At 39.8% G+C, this 25,122-nt stretch overlaps 1 protein-coding gene across 5 annotated transcripts in view; it reads left to right on the top strand.

The window, feature by feature from the left end:
- Nucleotides 1-25,122, top strand: part of Mapk10 (mitogen-activated protein kinase 10) — a 282,143-nt gene that overhangs the window by 74,519 nt on the left and 182,502 nt on the right. The window lies entirely within an intron of this gene.

The raw sequence follows: 25,122 nt of genomic DNA, 5'->3' as shown, positions 1-25,122 counted from the left end.
TAGACATAAACAGAGCCATAAAACTTTTAGAATAAATAAATAATATCTTTTTAACCTAGTGTTAGACATAAACTTCATAGGAACTAATTGTGAAAGAAAACATACGATAAATCAATCTTTATCCAGATTTGAAAATTCTGTTCATTATAAAATAGTTCTGGGAAAGGCAAAGATAAGCCACATGTGGAGAAATATATCTTCAGTACAAAAACTGCCGAAAATCTTGTTTTCAGAATTCATTTAAAATCTTCCTATGAATTCCTAATAAAAGGGGAAGAAATTAAGCAAAAGCCCAACATCGACAATTCATAAAAGAAAATATGGAAATGACTGATACCCACTTGAAAAGGGATCGGCATTAGGAATCATAAGAAAACACAAGATAAGACCACAGTGAAATGCCCTGAAGTACTGATCTCGATGTCTCAGACTTACAAACTGACCACACCAAGTGTTGGTGAGCAGGGGAGCCAGTAAATCTCTCGTGTTGCACTTGTAGGAAGAGAAAGTGGGCGATCACACTGCAGAGCAGTTTGTTCTCAGGTCAGCATGCGCCTGCCTCTGCATCCGCAATTCCACTCAGAGGCACTGTCCACAGAAATGAAAACATATTTCCACGATGAGAGTTCCATCCATAGTGGCTTCATTCATAATTACCCCAAACTGGAGACAGCCTATCATTTCAACAGCAGGTGAAAGGGTGCTAGAACTGTGGTACATTCACCCAGAGGAAGACGTGTTAATGAAAAGGGAGTAAATGTGATGCAGTCCACAGTCCGTGCGAATCTCAGAGCCATCGTTCTGGGAGAAGTCGGCCAGGCACGAGGTTGACTTCTTGGCATAATTTCATTGGAAGAGCTGCAAGAGCAGGCTGGACTCATGACGGTGGTGGTGTTCAGCACAGTGGTTACTGGGGGTGTGAGCGTGCTGAGGGGGGATTTAAGGGGACTTCTGATGTGGCACAGAGGCAGAGGTTCAGCATTTTATTGGGGTACCACAGAGTGTGTGTTTCAGAATTCGTGATTTAAGGTCTTCAGATTTCAAATTATGCCAGTTTGACCTCAGTTAAAGTTATTAACTGGATTATTTTAGTATATTGCAATTGAGTGTTGACTTTGTATCCAGCTATATGCTACTGAATGTGTTTATTGATTCTAGAAGTCTTTTGATGGAGTTTTGGGGCCTTCCATGTAAATATAATGTATCATAATTGATTCTGTATGGCTTTGAGTCTTGTTGGGATGTGGCTTTTTCCCCTTAGTTTTATATACCTTACAGCTACCTGGATTGTGATTTTTTTATTTATGCTTCCATAATCTTCTGGGAAAAAATTATAATTACACTAGATTATAACACCTTGCCTTCCTAAAAATTTGATAGAGGTGCAAAATTTGCCATGGCATTTTCTATATTTAGGAATGGTACTCATTTTTGTCCATTCTTTGCTTTTTCTCTATCGTTGTTTACTGTTTTAGGCAAAGTGTAAATAAAGTCTCCACTTAAGAAATTACTAAAATGTTAAGAATTACTAAAATTTGACATAAGTCAAATTAATATCTTTATTTCTTGTGTCAGAATGCTGAGCAACTTTTGACCAATAAGATCTCAAATTACTAATGTGACTTAGAGAATATTAGTGTTCTGTGTTCAATTTCTGTGCCTAAAAGGATACAACCATAAGTTAGATCTTAATCTTTTAAAAATACTTTTGACTTTTTTGGAAGAAATAATTTTAAGATTTTAAAATAATATCTGTATTTTTAAAAATTGTAAATAGATAAAATTTTAAAATTATAAATAGATAAAAGCCCTCCAAAATATTTTTCAGAATCTTTAGACTTTAATATGCTATCAGTAAGAAAACAGTTCAAGTGTAATATACCTTTCTTTAAAAATCAAATTACTAAAAAGTTCAAGTTACTGTTTTGAATTTTAAAGTTTAGTCCTGTCTACTGTATAAATATCTCTTAAATTATAACTTAAAAAGTTTCTTAAGTAACTATTACTATTATATAGAAATATTGCTGTTATAGAACCTAAAAATGATACCAAATATTGAATTTTATATAAAAATTTATGTTGTAACTTAGAATGAAGTTTTCTTGCTTTCTTATCATCTGCAATTTGTTACCTAGAAAATTATAGTTAAATGACTAAGTTTGAGTCTGGCTGAAGAACTGGAAACAGAGGAACACAATGTTTCAAATGGAAAGACTCCCCAGATGGGAACAGACAAAGAGGGGAAAAGAGAAAATGAATTAATACAGGATAGGGGCTGGCAAGAGGCAGCAGTGCAGTGCTGCAGGACCTTGGAGGCTGAGACAGCACGTACCAGCTCTGCAGTGTCGGCACCCAAACACTCCCTGACTGCTAGGAAGTTAGCAGAGGAGTTTACGGATTGTGGGGAGACAGTCAGGGTGATAAGAAGTGAAGATTTTAGAAGACGCCATCTGAATGAACTACAGTAAGAAATCTGAAGCAGAGAGGATAGTAGAGATCTTGAATTTGTCCAAATGATGGAAACAAAAACATTAAAGGGTTTAGACATGTCGTAATGACCTGGCAATATACTCACTGTACACCCTAAAAGCTCACTCTATTAGATCAGCAGGTTCTAATAATGTATAAGTTTGTGTTTAGGAAGCATGGAGAAGAACAGAGAACACTACCTTACAGGCAGGCTTTTATGTATCTTTTTATCTCATGGTACAGATATTTATTTATTCATCTTTATATGTCCTCAATTTATGAATGCAGAATGGTACATTGGGGTCACTCAGAAAGGTTGGTAGACATTATAAAACCAGCCAAGGAATCATGACAGTGTGTATAACACCACGAACCAATCACTGCTCTTGACGTTCAGAATGTAACAGAAAGCAACCCAGAGGTCATCTCTTTCTGCAAGAAGTTTACATTTTACTGTTAAGGAGAGAATGAAGAAGACAGAAAATTGGATGTCATTTGTTCCTTCACATACAGACGCATGTTGCATGAAACAGTTATAAACAGAGCAATGTATCAGCAGCAGACAAGGCGGGCCAGTGACCTTAGGTTGACTTTCTGTAAGATTTGAGTGGTGAGAAGCCAAACGAAGATCTAGGAAAAGAGTATTTCAAGATGAGTTAAACATAACAACAAATGAGCAGGTGGAGATGAACTCCATATTTTCAAGACTGAGGAAGGACAGTGTGCCTAACGTACAGGGAAAGGGCGATGGAGGAGCAGGAGGCCTGAGGGGCAGTGAGAGACCGGGGCACAGAGCCCATGGGCTGTGGCCAACACTTATCCCACATGTAATGGGAAATCAGGGAGGCAACAAAGCGATATGTTTCGCTTTATGCTTCAGAATGGTCATTTTACTTGCTATGTGGATACTGAGTCTGGTATAGAGGGTAATTGGGAGGCTCTTGCGTGAGTTCAGGTAAAAGATGATAAAGTCTGGAATAGAGCTGTGGTGCTAAAGACATGGAGTTTGGAGAAGGCAGTAGTTTGAGATCTGCTTTGTTGCAGAATGTGAAAGAGCTCTGGAAGAATTACACATAGGGAAGAAGAGGAGACATGGAACAAAGTTCACTTGTAAGTTTTCCACTTGAATAACTTAGTGGGCAGTGGAGCTATTGAAGCAGATGGTAAGCATCAGGTGAAGGGAGTAATCTCTTTGTGGTGTATTATATGTGTGTGTAAATGTGGAAATAGTTCCACTTGGCCATGTATATTGGTCACCTTTCCTGTTGTTGGAACAAAATACCTGACACCTAAAATTTGAAGGAAGAGAGGTTTCTTTTGGCTCAGGCTTTCAGCAGTTTTAGTCTATGGTCAGATAATTTTAATTAGAAACATTATTGCATTTAACTAACATTGTTGTTTAATTAGAAACAACAGAGAAAAACTGCTCAATTCATGGTGGCTGGGAAGCAGGGAGGAGGGAAAGAGCCAGAGAGGAAGGGGCCAGGGATCAGATAGCTCCCAATATAACTCCCCCATGACATATGTCCTCAACTAGCTTCCCCCAGTCTATTCAGCTATGACAGGCTATCACTATTGATGACATTAGCACTCTCATAATAAAATCAGCTCTCCAGAAGTTCTTTAATCCAGTAAAGTGGGCCGTTAATCTTAACAGTATATCTAATCATATCTCCTCTAATATACCCAAGTCGTGATTTCACCTAACGTGATATAATTAGTCCATGTACAGCTGAAAATGTACTAATACTTCCCCACTATCTCAACAGTCTCAGGATTGCTCAAAAGTCCAAACTCAAAATGCCCTGAGACTCAAGGCAGCCTCAAAGCTATGACTATCTGTAAAATTCAAAAAGGCAGTGATATTCTCTCAAAATAAAATGACATTCCCATCCCCAAATTGAGCAATAGAATTGAGCTGGACCAAAACAATAACAAAACCTCAGAGGGTAAGCATTAGTTCCCGTGGTTTCAAGTCCAGCGTCTGCAGCACGTGGTGGTGAGATCCGAGTTCCGGGGCCTGGGTGGTCCCATCCCTGTGGCCTTGCTGGTTGTGGCCCTCAGGGCACCCCTGTTGGGGTGGTTGTGCTCGCTGCTTGAGGCATTCCTTAGTGCAGTCCCTTGTTCCTAGCACTCCAGCTTCCACTGTGAGTCTCCACTGTGGCTTTGGGTTCATTCTCACCGCCTCACACGACCGCCCCTCAGAAGCACATTTTTGGTCTTCCACACCTTCCTTTGATATCTAAGTAGAAGCCTCCACAACCGTAAATCGCTTGCACTACACAAGCCTGAAAATAATCAGTATCTTGTATATGACAACAATGTCAGCTTCCAGAAAGAGCAGTAGTTGGACCCTCCTGGAACACGGCCTCTAAGGGCCCAAATGGCTGAGCGCAGGGAAGTGGATCCCAGGGAACAAATTCACTTGGATTCCCCTGTCAAGCAGGGGTCTCGGGGAATCTTGTCAAATGTGCGATTGATACTTGCACCCTCGAGCCTGCAATGGTAGGGGTCTTACTCATTCCCTAGGCGCTCTGAAGGCATCTTTCTTCTTGTTCCATTTCAAAGTATTTGCTGTCTTTTTAATAGCTTTAATCTTTTTATTTCCTTTGGACCCAACTTTACACATAGTTATTTTCAGGTTGAATATTTCTGGCCTCCTTTTTGACACCAGCTCAGAATATAAATCTAACTAAAAGCTGGGAGCAGCACCGTGGCGTAGCCTGAATGTTGGACTTCTTGATATTTCTTCTGCCGGATCATTTATTTTGCTACCTTTAAATTCAACGTCACCAAAGTCTTGGTGGGACGTAGGGACAATGTGGAAAAAATGTAGCGAAGTTCTTCACCAGAATGTGGCACACATAATTTCTGGTTCAGTTCTCGGTAGAATGCTTGTTTCCATCTGAAACCTGAGCCTGGCCTCTCCTGTTCTAATTCTTACTAGCGTTCTGCTTTTCTGAACTCCAACCACAATTCCTCATCAGGCTGTGCTTAGGCTGTGTAGGTACTTCTGGAGCCAACACCTCAAATCTTTTCACACTCTTGCACCCTAGGCTTCTGAGCTACATTGTGTTTTTTTTTGTTTTTTTTTTTTTTGTCTTTTTTGTTTTTATTGGTACCGGGAATCAAACTCACGACCGCCTGCTTGCAAGGCAGGTGTTTGTGCCGCTGAGCTAAATCCCCAGCCCCCTGAGCTACATTGTTAGTCTAGTCATGGCAATAACTCTGGATGTCTCATACCAGTTTTCTTTTTTGGTCAGCTTTCCCATTGCTAGGACAAAATGCCTGACTCTTGCAACTTAAAGCAAGAGGGGTTTATTTTGGACCACAATTTTGAAAGTTTTAGGCCAAGCTGGCTGGCTCCAAGGCAGAACATGGTGGAGTGGTGTCTTAGAAGACAGCTTCTTAGCTCAGGTGTTCAGAAAGCAGAGAGCAGGGTAGGAGCCAGAGAGCAAAGGCCATGGGCCAGTAGTAGTCTCCAGTGACCTCAGCCCCATGACCTGTTTGTGCCTATCACATCCCCCATCCGATGGACTTCTTGTAGTCCATTCAGCTACAAGTTGAATCAGTGGAAAATCAATTGATGAGGTTAATGCCCCCACAATCCAGTCACCACTCAGAAAGTCTTTAAGCCAGGCAAGGTGACAAACAAGATTAACTAGCTAGCACACGGGGCTTAATTGTTTTAATAAATGAACCGCAATACAAATTTCCTGAGCCTTTGTTCCAGCTGCTGGTCTGGATGCTAATTAAACCCAATCCCCACCCTTTCATAGACTTTATATTGTAGTAGGGAGAGAGAGACAGTAAGTGTGTAAATATCTATTTTGCTTGATGTTGATGTTGCCAGTGGATACACATAAAACAGAAAGGATGTGAAGAGTGCTTAAAGCATAACGTATGCTATGTTTTTAGTGTTTTCATGGAGGAATGTTTTAATAAGGTGGTATTTGATCAAAAGTTTGAAGAAACTGGGGCACCGGTTGTGTAGGTGTCTAGGAAAATGAGTTCCAGACACAGAAAAGCAAATGCAAAGGCTGTGAAGCAGGTGCGTCTCTGGCTTTTTTGTTTTGAGACAGAATCTTGCTATAGTTCAGGCTGGCCTTGAACTCACTACATATGTAGCCCAGATTGGCCTCGAATTGGTGGCACTCCCCTTTTCTCAGGCCCCGAAAGCTAGGATTATAGGCTCAAGCCACCAGGCCAGATGCCCTCTCTTAGTTGATTGAAGGAATGGTGAGGAGACCCATGAGGATTGAGCTGTGGACGGAGAATGGTAGTAGATGAGACCAGGAAGGCGGAGACCAGATGACCTTCTGAGTCTGCAACCAGTGGAGCTCTCTAAGCCATGCGCTGGGTTATTTAACTCTTAAAAAGCACTGTTTAACCGCTTTATTCTAGGGAGGCAAAAACTGAAAAAAGGATGCCGTCAGGAAGCAATTTTGATAACCAGGTCCTGAAATCAGGATCACAGTAATGGCATGGCTGCTAGCATGACGAAAAGTGCTTGGATTCTGAATTTATAATGAAGTTATAACTCATCACGTTGTTGACATCTGGAATTTGGAGCATGAACATAAGACAGGAAAAGCAGTGACTCTGGAAATTCGTTTTAGAAAAAAATTGTTGGTTTTGTTTTTAGATAGTCTTTCTATGTAGCCCACACTGGCCTCAAACTTATGATCATCTGTCCTCTGCCTGCAAAGTGTTGGGATTACAAGCATGTTCGACTGTACCTAGCTGAATATAAAGTTTTAGAAACAAAGTCTGTATTTATTAAATTGAGAAGACCTCAGGACGTATAGGACTTTGCAAAAAAACAGTTATTCACCTTCGGATATTTTACATTTGAGACAACTATTAGCTATACAAGTGCCAGCATGAGGTGAAAAAAATGTATATTAAATGTGTATTTATAGTATTTATATTATATATATGGTATTCTGCAAATAAACTCCAGCTATAGGTGTAAGTTCAGGGGTAATCAACATGTGATCATATGTTAAGCTAAGAGAGAAAATGAATGAGCTTAAGAGGAGAGCAGAGTGTTGGGGCTGAGAGACTGTTCCTTTAGCATCTGGAGGTCAGGGGTAGGAATCTGGGGACAAACCCCTTGGGTAAAGAACCAAGAAACCAGGTGAAGAGATTCTTTCAAGAAGGCGAGAAAGGTCAGCTGGTTCAAATACTCTGTCACATACATTTTGGAACTCAGTAACATGGATCTCAGTAACATGGAAATCAATACAATTGAACAAAAGCTATTTCACTGGGTATGGCAAAGGCAAAAGCCTTGGAATAGACGCCTTGGAAAAGATTCAAGACAAAAAAGAGGGAAATAACAGCGTATTGGAGATAACAGACATATACTTTCAAAATGTCTTCTAGGAAAGTGGGAATGTAAATTTTTCAGGAAGAAATGTCATTTTTAGTCCTGGCAATGGTGAAAAACATAGACTTAAATTTGAAGTGAAATTAATCAATACAGTATGGATTATCTTAAGCTGTGCTGATTTCTGGTTCTGATAAGAATAATTGGATAGTTGTATCTAAAAGGGTCGGGGTTTCTCCCTGTAGATGTGGTGAGAGAAGGCTTAGCTTCAGTTCAGTGAATAGCAGCTCTGTGCTTTAAAACTTTAAAGCCATATTTGATTCTTTGCTGTTTGCAGCCCAAGCCCAGTCTGTCACTGAATTCCATCACAGAGTGACTTTAGCTTGGGTCAAAGATTAGACGTTGAATAGAAATGAGCTGGGGGATGAGGCTGTGGTAATGGTAGGAAATGGAGGATCCTTAGTAAAGCACGAAAATGTACCAGTATGGATTATAACTTAGGTGAGTAGTTCAGATGCCAAAGACGCATTGAAATTAAGATTCTGGAAGGGCGGGGCTGGAGGTTTAGCTCAGCGACATAAGCGCCTGCCTTGGAAGCAGGTAGTCGTGAGTTCGATCCCCGGTACCGATAAAAAGGAAAAAGACAAAAATAAAATAAAATAAAATAAGATTCTGGAAGGGCTTCAGTTCATGCTGGTTAGATCTGGAGGACAGAACCATATGAATTTGGTGGAGAAAAAACCATTAGAGTGAACGTAGTCAAGGAAGTGAGAGGCCAGTGTATTTGCTGGTGGATGGGGAGTTACTGAGGACGTCAGAGCACAGGGAAGAGGATGAGTTAGTGCTGACATCACCAACAAGGAAGGAGAATGTGAGCGGTAAAGCAAAGCATTCAAAAGGGCTGAATAATAAAGTTTAATAAAGCAAGCCTCAGAGGGCTAAGGACTTTAAAAAGAAAGGAGGAGAAACTACTTGGAAATGATGGGAGAAAAAGAAATAAATTTCATTTTTAGGATCTGTGATGCGTGGTGAGATAACAGCACACTAATGTCAACACCAGTCCCCAACACAAACACAAAACCAGGAAAATGTGAAGTAAGGACAAATCGTAATTCCTTAGAGCAAGAAGATGAGGAGGCCCTGGAGAATGCAAATACGGATGGGGAGTGAATTAGGGGGATGGAGCCAGATTCTGGGTGTCCACAGCAGAACAATATCTTTCTGACAAAATATATGATTTGAAGTCTCAGTAACTGAGGGGAATAGGCTTGGTTCTGCAAGTCTCAAAGCAAGTTGCATTTTAAGAGCTCCAAGTGCTTGATCTCTTTCTCAAGGGGAGAAGTAATTCCTAAGAATATGCCAAAAATGAAGGTTGTAGAATAGCTAGAAGTACTGGTTATGAGGGGAAGGATATAACAAGAATAGCTGCATTTATACGGCTTTTCATTCAGAGGCTCTGTTGGATTGTCTTTTAGCTATCTGTCTTAAAAATTGAAGTCTAGCAATTTTATTTTTCCAAAAGCAAGTAAGACATCTGCGGGTAATCTATACCAAAACGGTATATTCTACAAGCTTTCACATGCAGGACTGTGTTTATTTTGTAACCATTAATTCTTTTCTGAATGATTACATATCATTTACATTTGAATTACATACCTGTTAATTAGGTTTTTTTAATATCAAAATATATTTTGTTCTGGACCTCTTTCAGATCTGATTCAAATTACAGTTCTCAAAGCAATACGATGCAAAGGGAAACTGCAACAATAACAAAAAAAATGTGCCTAGAAAGGATAAAAGGGTTATCAGGGACAAACTGTGATGTGAAACCAGAATACATCATAAGTGTAATTAACATGGTCCAGGACAGCATAGAACATCTATATCAGTCTTTCTTACACAATAATCATGAAAACTGAACAATAAAGTTCTTTAACATGTACAAAAACTGTCATAGGCTGGTTTACACTTTTACAACAGTTATGTTGATTAGTTTTATATAAGCAATCAGCCTAGAAGCCTGGACAGGAGACCAAAATGGTCCCAACAACTGGCTTCTTAACTCTGATTGAAAAGACAAATACACAGCCATAGCACCAAAGATGGATTTGATAAGGGTTACAACGACAAACACTGACTTGTAGGGCACACAAATCCTCAGTGTATTGTTCCTTTACAGAGCTTTGCGCTATCTGAGCCTGATTGTCCAGGTGTAGACTTAGTAAGCATCTCAGAATTCCAGAGGGTCAAGAGGGTTTCATAGATGCTGACAAAGCTTTCAAAATCCTGGTTCATTCATAGTTTTCTGAGATACTAATATACATTGGTCAGTCAGGGATCAAAGAAGGCTGTGGCTTATTTTGTACGATTTACATGGATATTGTTGTGATATGGACCAGTTGGCACTTGGAATGGTTGAAAAAGTAGGAAACATGTTTTAGCTCAGAGGATGCTACTTAACTTTATCTACAGGTGCCTGACACCAACAGCTTATTTGTGCAAATGACACCTAATTATGACACTGAAATGCTTGTCCCTACTGCTAGCTACCATTGTAACCATGTCGCAGCAGTTCTGTGATGTAGGGACTACTTTTATCTGCATTTTAAGATGAGGAACCTGAAACACTGATGTTAAGGAACCTGCTGGAGCCTGAGGTTATAATACAGCGCTTGTCGGTGGTCAGCCGGCATTTGAAACCAGGGCCTCCAGCTTCAGAGTCCCGATCTTACTGACCGCACTGCGTTATTTCATGTCTCATGGAGCTCTCAGAAATTAATCTGCTGCCTGGACTTTGGCCTCCATTTGCCATATGTCCTTCTCCATTTCCCTGTGTGTTTCTTGTACCTAGAAGGCATTTCAGGAAAATTCCAAAACATTCCTCACATTTCTAGAGTTTCTCTGTCAAAGCGGTTTACTGCATGGTGCTAATTCTTCCTTTTTCCTTCCTTGGCCGCATCTGTGTCTGTCTTTGTGAGGCAGCCTTGTGATAAAGACGTGATAGTACTGATGCCCCTGTGGAAAGCCTTTTCCCTGATGCTCCGGAGGTCAGTAGTCGTCAAGGAGAGTGCTGGCCCAGGGCAGATTCCTGTCCAAGTTGGGGATGAAACTTGCTCCTCCACCTGGGTGGTGGGCTGTCCCCAAGACACTGAGGCAGCGTGTCTTTGGACAGCATTTCAGAAGAAATCCCAGGAAAACAGTTACTGCAGCTTCTGTCCTGAGTGTGTTTCTAATCTGTTCTCCACATATCCTCAGGGTTAAATGGCATCTTAAGCACTCTCCTCTTTCTTTTCCTTCAATGCTCTTGTCCTGGCAACAAAGAAAATGAAAAATCCTTTCCTTTCTGGGCATGAGAAGCCAATAAGGTGAAAGCCAGTGTGGCCACTGGAGAGGTCCTATTCTGTGGCCTGGAGGGCTTCTCGTGTTTCACCGTGGCACTGGATTACGTATTTCACGGCAGCATTTGAAACCATCTATTGGACAAGGATTATATCTCCACAGTCTTAGAGTCTTCATATTTGTTTCAGCTCCACCAAAAGCCAAGAGAATGAGGCTGAGATGTATTTTAGCAGCAGAAAGAAGCATATTAATGAGCTGTGTTTGAATCTTGATGAGTTGGGTGTAAGGCCTGCCTCAGGCACAGATAGGACTGAGGACTGGCCTTCAAATTTCCTAGTTTCCTCCTTTTTAACTCTTCAGCTCCCTTCTTAATGTCATCCTTTATTAAAAACAGAAAAAAAGTTGAAAAGCAAATAAGTGTAAATTTAAATGTGATAGCTTTATTGCACTGTAAACTTTCATATGATTATGAAATGAGAACTTGGCTTTCTCCCTCCCTCCTTGCCTGCCTGCTCTTTCGGGGATCATGATGGTTAGGCAAACACTCTACCACTGAGCTGCATTCCTAGACTCCCCTTATTTTATTTCATTATTTTATTTTTTAGGTTAGAAGTCACTGAGTTGCCCAAGCTGGCGTCAAACTTGTGGTTCTCTTGCCTCTGCCTCTGAGTAGCTGAGATTACTTTATTATGAAAAGAGATTCAGACACCATTGCAGGGGATTAGAAAGGAAGAGAATTTACCAAGTCCTTCCCACCAACCATAAAATCATAACTCACAGCATACCAGCTATTGAGATTAAAGAGCTGTTTCAGCTAGCAAATCTATTTCCAGATTTTTAGACGGATGCTGAGCTAAACAGAACATGATGCCTCTTCTTGTTCTTTGTAATATGAAGCTCGTTTGCTTCAGAAGGTTTTTAATTCTGTGTGTTTTTGCCCTTTGAAAGACCATCTTCTTAACTTGGACTGGCAAACATGGCAAATATCTTGGCAACTATACAAATTATTTTTAATATTAAAGAAAAACCATACACTACAATGGCACTCATAAAGTGTCACCCGGATGGGCCAGCATGGGATCAATATGGTATTTTCCTGTTAACTTCTACTTTCAAACTGAAAGCATGTTTTACTCTAAGCAAGAAATAAAAGTCTTGCACATGTAACTTTCCTGTTGCTTCTGTGAGGAATAAGTAGAAGCAATAAAATATCTGCTTTTCTCCTTAAGAAATAGTCACAATCAATTGTTATTATTTGATATTGTGAGAGCATAAGAGAAGAAGCAGTGAAATTTGTGCAGCTAAACAGAATTTTAATACTTCTCTAAATAGTGGAATGGATTTTAGGAAATGTTCTATTCGCTGGAATCTGTTTTGTAAAAGCTCCTAGTTATAACTGTGCTATAGTGATATATTGTACCATTTTTTAAAGCAGACATGAATATACATTATGTTTAGTGTTCATTAAACCTTCAAGATAGTACCTGCTTTTCCTGATTTGCAGAAGCTTCAAAAGGACTGTCGACTTAATCAGGTATCAGTGCAGTGCTAGACTTACAACCTAAAGTGTCATTTTTCCAAACTTAAAGTCTTTGCTCTTTAAATTGTATCTTTCTATATCTGCAAATAAAAATTAGTCCCTGACTCTTTGACTCTTCGTCATGCCAATACATAAGCACCAGCATCTATAAAAGGGATGGACAGCTAGATTGGACCAGGGGAAAAACAGTGTTTGTGTGTGTGTGTGTGTGTGTGTGTGTGTGTGTGTGTGTGTGTGTGTAAGTTAGTAAACAGCCAGGATTGGAGTTGAGTCCAGATAGATTAGATGAAATTTAGAAATACCAAAGTGCTAGGAGTGGATCATGTTTGGTGACTAAACCAATTAGAGCACGAAATGCATTACAAGAGATTTGAAAAGCAGTAGAAGTCAGCATGTGACAGAGCTGGGCCTCTGTAAGGAACACTGTTCTCACTCGCCATGTAGTCAGTAAATTAATGTATTCATTTTTTCAACAAGGCGTTTTCAGTGTTTACTATATGCCATGCATATGGATCAGTATATAATATGAGCCCATTTATGAGATGCATTTTTAAAAAAGCAAACAAAAACATCTTCTGTTTTATCTCTTAATTATTGATGTGTTATTGTTACCTGTTATTCCTTTAAACACAGAAGGTAGCATGAAGGGGTTTTCTTCGGTTCTTTTTGAGTAATAGGACTCACCGAATTGCCCTACGCCACAGATGACACTTATTTACTCAAGAAAGATGGGAATGTCGGTTGGCAGAGGGGCAGTGCCAGGCATTGCTTGTCCTCTGTGAACGAGGCTTTGCAACTGTATGCACTGAAGTCTACACAGAAGATTAAGAACTAGGCCCTTTGGTTTCCAGGGGACATCTCAGCATATAGAAACAAGCATCTCCCTATAGGAGATATCCTATAGGAACAAATATGTCCCGAAACATCTCCACGGACAGCACTCCTACGGTCTCTATAGGGAGCTAAAGCTACAGCATTCCCATTAAGTAGTTATTGTTTATGAATGGTTTTTTCCACCTTAGTCATCTTTAACAATCTGAGATCACTTTATGCTAAGTAACGATGCCTAGTAATATAGTTGAGACATCTTAATTTTGGGGTTGCTACCAGAACAGATCTAGAAAGTGAACTGAAGGTCATATTCTAAATGAGATAGAGGAAATAGTCTGTTAACCCTTTACTCACATATGTTATGCTTCTGATTAGTATTTGTTGGACAAAACAGAAGGGGAACAATATAAAAAAGATATGAAACAATGTTCTTAGTTGGGCTAGGGTTTGACCCTCTGGAGGCAAGTTCAGTTTCTGTTAGGAAGAGCCCATAGACCATCTTGTCCCGGCAAATGATCTTGAATTGTCAGTGTGATCCAGCAGGGTCTTGTGAAGAGCTGCTTATGTACGGCTTTGAATTGTTGTTGAAACTACTATAGGGAAGAACAAGAGCTAGACCTAGTTTTTAGGAAGCCACTGGAATTAGCTCGTCTTTTATATGTAACTTGCATGTCACAAAAACAGTAAAAAGTGCTGTACTTTATGGGTCATAAGATACACATTAGCATGGCCCTTCAAATATGTGCTGCTGGAGTCATATTTTGGAGGTTAACTACCTCTCCCATGTTCTCCAATAGGACACAGTATTTCTTTCATCATGTGTTATAATTGTATTTTTATTGGAAATATTGCCTCCCATTAGAAGTAAGCCCTATGAGGGCAATCACGTCTGTCTCTGCTTGCATCTGGTGCATAATATATAGTGTCTTGCATAGTAACTACACAACAAGGTTTGATGAATGATGAATAAATGAAAGAATGTAACTACAATGTATATTTTTATTTTATTATACAATTTACATATACATAGTGAGAACATTAATCGTGGGGCATTTGTACTGCACATGGTGGGGATTAAAACAAAAATTTCCTTATGATATTAAATGTCTTTGTTTCATGCTATTAAAATATGGCTTCCCTAAAGTTGTATTTTTAAATAGAAGGCCAGTTACATGTTTTTTTTTTTTTTTTAAGGATGGTATTGGAAGATTGACCCATCTATGGTGAAGAACATACACTGCTTTCAGGTTATAGTGTATTTCTTACAATGAACTACTATGAAAATGTTTGCAGAATACTCAGGGGGCCTACTTTGAATTTTAATTGACTTTTCATGGGATCTTCAAGGTCCCTGAGGAGCAATTCTTAAAGACCCAAAGTTGAGGTTCAATTCGATCATTTACAGTAAGTGAATACCTTCTTCAATCCATGTGGTTCATGTTCTGAGACCTCTGTTTGGACTTCATCGATGGCTAAACTAATGATTCCACAGGGCACACATAATGGAGGTGTAAAATTTGCATAATGATATTGTAAGGCATTATTTTAATTAAATCCCCATTTTAGAGACTAAATTCCTACTTTATAAATGCCAAAGTCTCAAAACACAATGTGACATTTAACACATGGCTTTGGAGTCAGACAGCCTTGGTTTGAGGCACAGCTGTGCCAGTGACACACTGTGAGCCTTTCATCTCTGCTCCTTGGTGCCCTCACCAGGAAACTGTGATGTGACCCAGAATGCTGGTTTTGTAAGGTGGTTCTGAGAATTTTCTAATGCTAATTGTTAGAATATAAATGTTCAGTATCTGTTTGCTAATAATTTGCTCAAAGTTAAACAACTAGTAAGTTAGTGGAAAGTAAAATTTTAACTGGTTGTAGGTTTTAAACTTTGTGTTTCTTTTACCATTCACAATATACATGTTGTACTTAAAATTTACTTTGCCCAAGTGACACTTTCTCTGACATTTGGTGATAGCATCAAATAGTTGTAATTATGTGTTTTTTCTTTGAAATGTGATTACCTTGGTTACATTTGTTAACTAATAGCTGCTAGTTCATGATTTTTATTTGTTAATGTGAATGCATGAGGACATAATGGTTTTTAGTTACTTTCTTATATATTTATTAGAGAAAATCCAGTATACCAAGTCCTTAAATTGCCTGTTGATTATTTAAAGTTAAAGGAAAGTACCATTGCATCTTTTTGGTTTTGTTTGAGACACGGAGATGATCACTGAGTCTTGAAAGATAAGGTTTGCTTGAGCTACACAAATATTTCCCTTTTAGATTGTTAGAACTGTAAATCTCTTGGTGTGCTTTGAGTACTTCCTAGTTATATAAAACATGGACTCATTTTCACATCCATGATATCATTTTCACCTCCACCAGGAGCTGTTAGCTAAAATATTGTACTTAACTTAGAAGCAGTGCTTTACAGAACACATTTAGCTATAAATCCGGATTATAACCATATGAGTGAACCCCTGAGGTAGGTTGGAGGATAATACCATTGGCAGAGAGCTGGATATGTTGTGTTTGTGTTCTCTGTGAGACACTTAGGAAGATGTTAGATGTGTAGGTTAGAGTGCAGGAGAAAGATTTGGACTGGAAATACAGACAGTGTAGCAGGTAGCATGTTCAAGCCTTGACAAAGATCTCCTAGGAAAAAAATCTATGCAGGGGAAAGTTAATGGATGTGTATGGAGGCTTCAAAGGATACTGAGAAAGAAAAATCCAAGACACTGGAGGAAAACTGAGAGGCTGTTGTCTTGGAAATCCAAAGACCCTTCTTTCCACAAATGTTTCTTGAGCTGTCACTGTAAGTAAGATGTGTCAGTGAGGACAGCAGATATGTTGGTATGCTGCTGGAGTGAGACACACAAATATATAGTAAATGCATACATTCTGTATTTTTTAAAAAATAATAAGTACAACAAGATATAATGGCCCAGGGGTGAGCGTTGTAGTTTTAAGTCAGACAGTCTGGGTAGGAGAGTCTCCTGGGGAAAATGGCATTTCAGGAAAGACTTGCAGGGGATAAGGGAGAGCTAAACAGGTATTCCAAGAGGATGCAGCAGCCCTTATGCTTCAGGAGGGTCAGAAAATACTTTTTTAAAAGTTGAAGTTTACTTTTAGTGTTCAGGAACAGTGCTGAGCTAGGCAAAGACAGATGTCGCGCCATGGGATGGAAAGAAAGCAGATTACACTGGCTTGAGTATATGGAGGTACAGCCTGGAAGAGAAAGGAAAAACCGTGGTATCCAGAGGGGAGGAGGTAATGTTTGTTACATTATGTATTCTCAAATGAGAAAGTCTTGGGTGTCATTACAGACAGACACGGAAGTCAGAGTGACAGTTAGAGAGTTGACAGGAGGTTATTAATTTAGAAGAGGAGACACCCAAGGACATGGAAAGTGGGAGACTGCATGGAGAATACATGCAGAAAAAGCTCTTCCGGGGCAAAGAAGAAATGAACAGGAAAGATGGACTTGTTCATCAGTAACCCAGCACAGGGAGATGGCAAGTGATGTCTTTGTCTATAAGATAGGGAATAAGGACTAGTCACTGGAATGTCAAGGCAGGTAGTGAGGTGCAGGCTTCTCCTCTGCCATTCCCCGCAGTTGGAATCCTTATCACGAGATTTTCATCCATTCATGTTTATGATTTTGCACTGTGTCTTGTCTGTAGCAGACTTACCAGACTAAGTGTAGAAGAACCAGCGAAAGCTAAGTTGATCCTGGCCTGAAGTTAGCCTGGTGTGTGTGGTGAGTTGACAGGGAGAATGAGTTCAGGCATGTGGGAAGAGTACATTCACAGAGACGACTTAGTCATCGAGAAGGGGAGAATAAGTAGGTGGGCTGATAGACTAAAGGGTGGAAGAAGGGAGGAGGGGGTGTGAGGGAACTAGGGTAGGAGAGGTGTGGTTCAGTGCATCTGGCCTTGGAGTTTAAGGCTTCAAAAATGAGGCAGATCCAGACGGCATCAGACTCGAGATGCGAAGCCTGGAGCAGGGTGCGGGTGGCACCACGTGGAACCGAGGAAGACAGAGGTCTGCGAGGCCAGCTGAGGGGCCTGGTCACCCACGTGGGAACTGTCTCTCAGGATGCGGGGACCAAGGGGGAGACTGAACCAGGGATGGAGTCCGTGCTGAATCACCGAGAGGGTAGTGAGGGCCGTGGAGGGAGGCAATAAAGGGACCTCCTGAGCCCCCCGCCCCGCCCCATTTCATACTGTGTAAAACATTGTGTTAGACTCCAGGAGGCTAAGAAGGTCCCCTTCAGCGGATAAGGGTGATCACGTAGCTTGTTTCTTCTTGTCCATAGAAAGCCCATCTCCCATCATACACCTACCAAGTTGTTATAATCCACTCAGCCCTTCCTTAGTTAGCTCTGGGCTTTTCATCTTTCTGCTGCACATTTTGAAAGAGAGACAATCACAGTAAAATAATTCCTATTAGAGTTTAGTAAAGCTGCCGACTTGCTGGCCTTAGTGATTCATGCTGCAGAAAACACAGGTTTTCTGTGTTTTCTTCTCTAAAGTCGTCTAGGGAGAAGTGACATTTGGAATGAAAGGTGGTGAAGTCAACATGACAGGGTCAGCTAGTCATGATGCAGACAGTGCGGCCATTGGAACCGGAAACGGAATGCTATTCAGCCCCTTGACGGTGTTGTTTATGGTCAGAAAAATGACTAGGTACCCACTCAATGAGTTGGAATGTTTATTGTTTTTGAAATGCATATCTTATTTTGGTAAAGACCTGAAGAATTTTTTTCTCTAATTTTAATGGCGCTTCTCAGAAATAGCAAAACAGAAACCGAATGCTGATAATTTTGATCAATTTCAAAATAGGAGCATTAAAGAGATAGCATGTTTTTTCTTGGTACCAGGGGTTGAACTCACAGCTTTGTTCTTGCCAAGAAGATGCTTATGCTGCTGAGCTAAATCCCTGGCTCAGGGATAGCAATTTTTATAAAACAACTTTATACCTGTAATTTCCTCACCGTACCTGTAACTCTATAGGTTTTCACTGTGGACACTTAAAATAAATAAGCTAATTTTAGTTCTAGGTGTATTGTCCCTATCCTCTGGCAGGGTGGGTGTTGGATGTACAAGCCACTGATACATCCAAGGTGTGCTGGGAAGGCTTGGCCCAGTGACCCTGAGATTAGTTGATTGTGGAGACAAAAGTCACTGGCAATGTGGTTATATGGAAAATACAGAAAGTTTTGCTGGGACCTGTAAATGGTTTGTCCAGTAATACTGGATGTGCGACCTCTTTTCCTGTCTCTCTTATCCATTCCATTCCCTTATTTCTGCACCCTTTGAATTCCTTTTTCATGGAACAATTAAATAGTGAGTGCTAGTTAGGGACTGTTTGAAACCATAATAAGTAACTGGAATATATTTTCCATCTCTGAAAGACCTATCTTGCAGGATTCTACTGGGGAGGAAATTAAGACAATGAGATGGCTCAGATGAGACAAATACAATTTCTAGATCTCAACAAAATGCTGGATTCTACTGACAGTTTAGCAAAGCAGGGGTACATTCACTCTCCTCTACCATGAGAAAAAAGGAAATTTCTTTTTCATAAAGGTTTCCAAAATTTTGCAATCAGAAAAAATTAAACAGAGCTTTGCATCAGAGAAAACCATTCTGTGTAGATGTAAAATTTGACTCTGAAAATAAAGATTGTAGTTTGAATTAAATAGATAGGTCAGTCACCAAAGTCCTGGCATTGCATAAGGGCAGACTGAATGGAAAATGTGTCATCAGGGCCACAGCGTGTGTTCCCTGATGAAGAAAGGAGGCTTTCCCATGTGGCTTTGGCTGCCCGTGACTCAGCAGCCTGTCTTGTGAGTGATCCTGGTGTGTGTTGGAAGAGCTCAGAGAGAATGAAAGACGTCATAGAAGAGAAACATATCAAATTCCATTTGTAATCTTCATTCATTAATACCAGAAACTCCATTTTAAAAAATTTTCATAGATTAGAAAAGCAAATGACTTTATCTTGTAACTCAGAGCCAACGGCTCCGAGGAATCTTAAGAGTAGTTGTAATGGCAGGCAACAGGAAACCAGACGGGTTTTCTCCATTTTGGTCTTCTCACCTATCCAGCCCGCTCTGTAAATCTTCTTTTTTAAGTGAGACCCACTCTATCATTATTTTTTCACTCAAACATCGAATTCCCAGAATGTGTCACTCTGATAAAGGGGGTTGATGACTTTGGTGATGCCACTCCTGTGACAGATCTTCGTGAGGAACTGCATGTGGATGTGAGTTGTCTTCTGGTCCAAAGTAAGTCTGATTTTAGCAGGTGTTTTAGTGCTTTCTGAGATTATTACAGGAAGAAGCTAGGTTTATTTTTAGCTTTCCAAATAAGGTGTCTTGTTTAACATTGAGGATGTGAATTGGAACTTTGCTCCATGGTTTCAAGAGTACACATAGCTTTTAGACTCCGAATATGAGAGTGGCTACCTTTTGTGATGGGTAAATTATGAGCCAATTCGTTCAAAGCAACACTTTAACTGCATGATTGAGTTTACTTCTTTCCAGTTATGATTTCAACATTTATGACATTGGCCACAGAGGAAAAAATAACAGTTTTCTCCTCCCGTCAATCTGTCATGTCTCCTGGCCCTGTGGTGGCTCATGATCGTTGGTGCAATTAATCAGCGTGGCTCTCGGGGAGCCTGTTTCCTTGACATGAGCACATTGTTAAAGCCCCGGGAAGCATGTCCATGGCTTGTTTACAGCCATGGCTAAGTTTCCACAAACTGTGGTTTACTCTTTTCTTCTTTCTTGCCACTTTCTGTATTCCATACTGAAACATTCAAAGACAGCCAGAAAATGTTATATGACTTCTCTGTGAAATTCAGACATAAATGAATTAAATTTTCAGAGGCAAGTTGATTCTTCACTTTAAAAATGGGTGTTGTCTTGGAAAGTTGTGTTTCAATCCAAAATTCTCTTGACTTTCAGTCAGTATTAATGGTAGATATAAAGTCCAACCTACTTACCTCTTGGGTCTAGAATGTCCTTTTGTGAATGTTTTTAAAATGCAGTGGAACTCACCATTACAGGCCCTGTCAGGAACTTTTTTTTTTCTTTAAAGAAAAGGAAACAAAAAATACATGGAGATAAAAAAGGGTAGAAATAATACAAAATTACAGAAAAATAAATGGTAAGAAATCGCTGGTTGATAAGTTACATATTGTCATCTTAGAAATAGCTGTTCAGGTTACAAAATTAAAGTATTTAAAATGACATTCAAAAAGTATTGTCGGGAACTTTTTAAAACCCTGAATGAGTTCTTATGGTGACTACAAACGCAGTACCAGGATGGCTTTGGAATCAGTCAGTGACATCTGTGATTATGGGAGACAAATGCTCATCCCAGACCATCTGTATGGTACAAGAAGAATCTGTCTGATCAGAGATCAAGGTCCGTAGATTTTTTAAACAACCTGCAAAAGTTTCTAATTCCAAGTAAGCATTTCTAGTGGATCGCTTAGTATGAAAAGATCTGACAACAGAATTTGGTCTGTCTTGCTGCTTTTGTACGGAGGCAAATCAGAAGGGTTAGTCTTAAGATGTTATTTCTAGACACTTTATTTTTGTGCAGTTGTGTTCATCTTCACTTCATGTGATTTCTCTCTGAGATGTGAGGATCTTTGTAACGTAGCCGCTGACCATTGTTGGTTAACATTCTCATTGCGATTCCATCCAGTGCTAGCTCCCCCATCAGGACTGGGGTTTGTTAGGGCATCATTGTATAGTCATGTGGATTTTCTGCCCTGCTCTTTCAGGTGTAGTCATCATGACTACAGACGCCAATAGCTACCCCCTTGGCCTATGACTGTACCTTCAAAATAGAGTCTGTACCGCGGGATTCAATACAGTAAAAAAAATTGTCCACCATGTGTTGGCAATGGTCACAAATGGATAACAAAATTGTATCCTATGGGCTGACCAGTTACTGCCACCTGCATGCAGGTGGCCTGGTTTGACTGACCTTGGGTCACTCCTAAACTTACTCTCTCCTGTCCTCTTCCACAGAGAGGCTGCGGCAAACTTTTCAGAATTCTCTTTTCAGCCTTTGGTGACGGAAGAGGTGACACAGTTCTGCCCGCACAGCAGAGGAAACTTCACCTTCTGAATGGACAGGACCCAGTTTGGTGGGAGTCTCCTGAGCAGGAGACTCAGGAGAAGCGGCCTTCTGTGAAGGCGTTACTAAATCAGTGTAGCAGCCACCCACCTCCAGATGTCTTAGAAAAATTAAAAATAACCTCTTATTTATTTTAGCCCCTGTTCAGCGTACAGGAGATATAGTGTACACAGTTTGATTTCAACCATCAGTTTCTCCCCACTAGAGAACTGATAGAGGCCACAGGTTGAAATGGTTGATGTAATGTCCTTGGATCTATTCAGATTTACTTTCCTTTGTTATTTTGATTTGTTGACTGGGGTTCCTTTCTCATTTCCCTGTGCCAAATTCTAGTTTTTGAAACTGTTTTAGAGTTCTCTAGGGGTTTCTAAATTTGTTAAAAAATGTAGATTTCCAAAATCTACAAGTGAATAGCTTTCTCACTTTCTCACCATTACAGAGTCTATGGTTTGTTCGCCCTTGAAATATTTAATATAGTCCGGATTCAGCTGCTTTTTAGTCTAGAGATAATGGCACCACTTCTCTCTGGGAGTCTTGTTTATTTCTCAATGCATCTCTCTGCAGGGGTAACTCTGGTCAGCCCTGAATTACAGCTGAACATCCTAACTTCAAATAAGGGGTGGAAGGAGCTGCTTGGTAAGGTCTAACCTGAGGAAGGTCCTTAATACCTGTGAGCTCTGTGCCCTTCACTATAATACTGTAAAATAAAATTTCTTTCCTAGATGTAGTCATTTGAGATTTTATGACTCAGCTATTTCAGATTCATTTAGTTTAGGCTGCATTCTATAAAATTTCTGGTGCTTATAATATGCATATACTAAGTGCCTAGTAAAGTTGCAAGGTGTGACAAAATTATGGCGAATGTTTAAGTTAAAACAAATTTACTACAGGAAAGATACATTGTCAAGAATAATTGGAAAAGTGAGTTCAAACCCAAGAGTAGTATTTTGCAGGAAATTAATGGCAATGTGTTTTTTACTGTAATATGTTTAAAAATTTAAACATTCTCTCTACCTCTGATCAGCCCTTATGGATATATTGTTTACTGCAGTTTTTACCAAGTAAAAACATTGTAGCAAGTTCTCATCCTCCTTGTTCACTGGATCCTGTACCACATGACTTCTGGCTCTTTCCCGCGTCATCATGTCCATGGGAGGTAAAGTTTCCCATTGGGTCAGTATGTTGCTGCAGCCAAATCTGTACAGCTACAGACACCAGGAAAAGGACCTCCTGAACTGCCTTCAAAAGTGCTAGGGTGGTAACTGTGTTTGAAGCAAGGAGGATGATTCTAAGAGTGATTAATGGCAATGTGTCTTTTGCTGCAATACATATGAAAAATTTAAATGTCACTCTACTTACTGATTACACCTTGTAAGTTGTTTAAATGTTGATGGTGAATTTTGATTTTAAATTTTATTTTAATTGGTGTGTATTAATTTTATAGAATATTTGTTTTAAATGAGGTGTTTTAATACTGATTTTTAAAAGTTTTTTTCCATTTATTTTGAAGAGAATAAAACAAAACAAACCAAACCAAAACACAACAGAACAAAGCAGAGTAGAACAAAACAGTGAAAATAACACAGGATTTCAGAAAAAGACAGCAGGAAATCAACAGTGGTTACCATGTCTCTTGTTTTCTTCAAAATAGTTGTCCATGTCTTCACACACAATAAGTTAATACACATCAAATAGTAAAGAAGCAATCAAAACACAAGAATGAGAGCCTTAAGGGCTTTCAAGACCTAGGAAATCAATAATGGCCACTATAATTCTGTACTTATTTTGATCATATGAATCTGCATATTACCCTTTCATACACCCTGCTTATTCAGTTCTCTTCATCATGTCTAGTAGTACTCAACAGTCTCCTTTCTACTTGCCTGTCATCTTTATTTATTTTTTCCTGATTTTCATATGTTAGGGAAAAGGTGATACTGGTCTTCCTGAGTCTGGCATATTGCATGTAACATAATAATCTCTAGTTCAGCATATGACAGCATTTTCCAGCATATGCATAATGCTGTTCTTTGTGTCTGAATAGTACCCAGCTGTGTATCTAAGCTACATTTTCTTTACCTATTCATCTGTTGATGGGGACCCAGGCTGTAGTAAATGTTCATTGTGTTTTTGTGTTAAATTCTCTGGAATTTCTAAGTTAGGATACAGTTCCCATTTAATACAAAGTTGGAGTTGTCTTTACAGGAAGGTGTTAAATTATCATTCAAGTTTAAATACATTAAATTAAATTCAAGCTAAAATTAAATAAATTAAATTAAGTTCAAGCTAAAATTAAATAAATTCAAGCTTCAAAACGGAGAGTGAAAAGCAAGCCGAGAAAAACCAAAGTAAAATCAGAGAAGCGTGGAGAAATGATGCTTCTTGAGGCAGTAACTCCAGGATGTGCGAGCGTCAGGGTGTCAGGAAAAGCAATGGTGACCATGCAGATTTCTCTAAAGTTTTGCTTCTGGTCTCATCTGGAGACCTAGAAAGGACTGAAGACCCTCAGCTTTGCTTACTTGCCTCTTTTAACCCAACAGAACATAATGGCAGCTGCGGTGAATAAAAGTGTCCATGTGATGAATGAGAACAGGGTGTTTGTGGTCAGCAAGCTGGAAGTCCTTGTCACTGTTCCTCATTCTTGAAGTGTATCATTCCTTGGAGTTTCCTGCCATTCCCAGGCATTCCCAGTTCTATTGCACTGATCAGGCTTTTCTCACTGCCTAGAATGCCTTTTCTCTACCATCCTAGTCATCCTTCAAGACTCACGAAATGTCACCTCACCTACACAAGGTTCTCAAAGTCTTCCGAAAATGTCAGTTTCCATCCTCTTTACTCCCACAGCACTCCCCTAGTGCACTGCTCACACACACTGTTTACGTGGGATAATACCCCAGCGTATATGATGGCAGTGTGGTGGCTTCTGCATCTCTTGCCATCCTGGATTTTAGCTCTGTGAGGTGAGGGACTATAAATTATTGTTCTCACCAAACCAGAGTCTCATGATGCCTAAGGCAAAATAAGTGTTTAATAAATCTTTAGCGAGTGAATGAGTGTCCTGGAAGGGGAAAGACCCAGCAGTAAAGTCCAGCAGGATTGAATAAAATGTTGTATTACCACAGGTCTCAGGGTCAGTGCAGAGAGAAAATGTGGGTTTGATTAAACAATGATTGTTAATGACAGTTTGACACTTGGTGCTTAATGACATTAATATTTGTCAGGATGCTTTTGGGTATAGGAAGAGACATCTTGAATCCAGTTGGCTTAAAAAATAAGGGCATTTGTTATCCTGCATAGAAGAAAGCAAGGAGGAGGAGCAGCCTGAGGGTTCAGACAGATGGGGCTCCAGCATCACATTGTACTGTTTTTTTTCACTCCTCCCTCTCTATTGTGTGGGGTGAGCTCAGACTGGCTTCCTTCATGGCTAGCAGGTGGTTTGACAG

This window comes from Cavia porcellus, unplaced genomic scaffold, assembly GCF_034190915.1.
Source record: "Cavia porcellus strain 051 isolate PalLab524CR breed Dunkin Hartley unplaced genomic scaffold, mCavPor4.1 scaffold_5, whole genome shotgun sequence".
Lineage (NCBI taxonomy): Eukaryota > Metazoa > Chordata > Mammalia > Rodentia > Caviidae > Cavia > Cavia porcellus.
Note: the sequence above shows the minus strand (reverse complement) of the source record. Positions and strands in the feature narration are given on the sequence as shown.